Below are 2966 nucleotides of genomic sequence, written 5' to 3'. Positions count from 1 at the left end.
TTGCGTCCATGTGTTTGTGTTCTTTCCTCTCTCCCTGTGGGCAACAGGGTCATTTGTGCAATTCTATCTCCCGATGTAATGGAGAAAATTCCTTGAGGGCAGGAGCAAAGGACCTGGATTTCTTGTTAATGGTGATGATCTACTATTCCAGGATAAACTATAAGTCCTTGCATAGTCAGCAATCCCTGCCCTATTATCAGGCCCACTGTTCCTGAAGGTAAGTGTTCTGGGGCCTCAACTGGGATAGGCTGGACATTCATTTGGGGCATGAGTAGAATGTCGGTGGTGGCACGCAGGTCCACTCCTGCGACTCCTCAGGGTTCATTTCCTCTAAATTGCTCTGGCTTTTGATAAATCGATTCCCATATTTGTGAGGGCCCTGGGATCGGGGACCCACAACCCCGTTTTTTAGTAGGCGGTTGTCATATTCATTGATTGGGGGCAAAAGCCTCCCCTTTATATTGCGAACTGAGCGGCACTCACTAGCTTTGTGATATCCCTTTCCACAACGAGAGCAAAGAGTAGTCACTTGGACCCGCTCTGGGAGGGGGCAGTCTTTCTATAGGTTGCCTATTTTTCCACAGTTAAAGCAAGCTCTTTGTTTGCTGGTAGAGGGACGCTTTTGTGATTGTAATATGGCTGCAGCCAGCCCCGCATTGGTAAGTGGGTCTCCTAGTTCTCTACATACCCTAAGCCAATCTTGCAATCCCTTGTTTTTTCTTGGCGTGATTGCAGTCCTGCATTCCTGTGTGGCCTGCTCATAAACAAGCTGTTCAATTAGCGGCATGGCCTGTTCAGGGTCTCTGAAAACCCTCCCTGCGGCCTCAGTCATTCTTGCTACAAAATCTGAGAATGGCTCCTGGGGGCCCTGGATAATGTTTGTAAGGTGGCCTCCAGCTTCTCCCTTTCTTGTAAGAGCTTTCCAAGCCTTGATGGCAGCCGCCGATATCTGAGCATATGCTACCCAATGAAGGTTAGTCTGATTGGCAGCAAACTGTCCTTGGCCTGTTAGCAATTCAAAAGTCCATTGCCTCTGATTATCACCTTCTGCCACAGCATTAATTCTTGCCTGATTCTGGGCAGCATCATACCACAAGGCTTTCCACTCCATGTATTGTCCCATATGAGGTAGAGTGGCCTTAACTGTCATTTGCCAGTCTGCCAGAGTCATTGCTGTATTGGCAAATCTCTTGACCTGTACTACGGTGAAGTTGGCATTGACTCCATAATTACGGACAGATTCGGCAAGTTCCTTAATTTTTTGGTATTCTACAGGGGCATGTATGTGTCCCACCCCGTCTCCAGCATTGAAGACTGGAAAAGCCATCTGAATCTTTTTTAATTCCTCCTGAGGCAGAAAGGAACTAGCACCATAACTTGATTCATATGGTGGAGGCGCTGAGGGCTTGGGTGACGGCTGTATGCGACCCATTTTATTGTTTTTTTGCTGTATTCCTTGATCAGGGCCATACCTTTCCTCTTCATATTTTGCTGCTTCTTCTTCTAATTCTGCCTCTTCACTAGGGTCCAAATCATCAGGATCTGAGCTATCAAGTTCTAGGGCCTCTAAATCTTGGGTGGGATAAATATTAAGTTTACCTGTAGGGGGTGTGTTTTTACCTTCCCCTTTCTTAACTCCCCCCTTTTCTAACTTCCAGGGAGGGCCCTTTTTCTTAGATATGTCTTCCTTTTTACGAGCTCCTAATCTCTCGCTCCGTTCAGTTTCTGACATGTTGTACTGAACCTCTTCTAACGTCTCTTGTCCCTCAACCACTGCAGGTCGGCAGGTCTCATCTTCTAAGCAATTCTTTATTAACTTCCAAATTGCCTTAGTGCCCAGGCGCAAGTCTCCTTCCTCAAATTTTTTATCTAGGTCTCTTCCCAGTTTATTCCACGAGGCTATGGTCAGGGAGCCTGAACAAGCATACCATGGGGCAACACAATCAATCTCTTTGACAAAATTTTGTAGAGTGCATGTGGCAATCTTGAGGTCTCTCTACTTAAGAACAACTTGCAGTGCGTTTACAACTGACTGCGATGATCCCATTGTGCCTGCAGCTGATCTACGCCCGACTTAAGGCACACTGAAGCAGAAGTGAAAAGCAGAAGTGAAAGTAAAATGCCATGCTCTGCTCCCTTATGTACGAGAGACTGACAGAGCTTGACGGTGCTGCTGCTTATCTATGTAGGACTGACCGCACCTCAAAGTTAACACCAACCACGATGAACACAAAAAGAAACCAGGAGAAAGAAGAAAAGCACCAGGGTTACAAAAACCAAAGCTTCTACCCACCCGTCCCATGGAGCTTCTAGATTGAGACCAAAGTCAAAAGGGACAACAGGCTCATGGTCAGACATACCTCTCTGAACTTACCTTCCCCTGCAGTTCTGAATCCGCCCCGTCTTTGGGGGGTCTCCTCAATGCCGGCAATGTTGAGGTGTTCCAGGGTTTTCGGCACCAGTTTGTCCCATGATTGGAGTCTCACCAGCAAGAACACACACAGGACACTTGGATCCTTCTGCAGTAAAGCTTTAATGCATCTTGAGAGATAGATGATCAGCTTCTGGGGAGGAGAATAGTTTCGGTCCTTAAATAAATAATAATAATAATAAATAATAATTTCGGTCCTTAAATAGACCATGAAGAGTGGTTGGAGACGTGCATCGCCCTGATTGACTGCTCACCATCAGCCCAGATGACGCCACGGGACAGGCAGGGCACAAGGAATGGAAAAATACCCCAGCACATGCGCAGACTACTTGTTTACCAGTTAGAACACCGGATGTCAGTGCCATCTTGTAATGGTGATTGCAAGGGTGGCTCCTCAAAGGCTTTCTCACCTGTTAAAAGTGTAGCAAACATAACACCAGAGCAGGTGTCAATGGAAACATGTAAATATTGATTTCTTCCAAAGGAGGAAATATGAGTGACATCCATTTGCCAGACCTGTAATGGCCTGATGCCT

At 46.5% G+C, this 2966-nt stretch overlaps 1 pseudogene; it reads right to left on the bottom strand.

The window, feature by feature from the left end:
- Positions 1–256: 256 nt before the first annotated feature.
- On the bottom strand, positions 257–2863 carry LOC110287899 (annotated as a pseudogene).
- Between the last annotated feature and the right edge of the window lie 103 nt (positions 2864–2966).

Source organism: Mus caroli, unplaced genomic scaffold (genome assembly GCF_900094665.2).
Source record: "Mus caroli unplaced genomic scaffold, CAROLI_EIJ_v1.1 scaffold_10832_1, whole genome shotgun sequence".
NCBI classification, from domain to species: Eukaryota; Metazoa; Chordata; class Mammalia; order Rodentia; family Muridae; genus Mus; species Mus caroli.
This window is presented reverse-complemented; position numbering and strand designations above follow the sequence as displayed.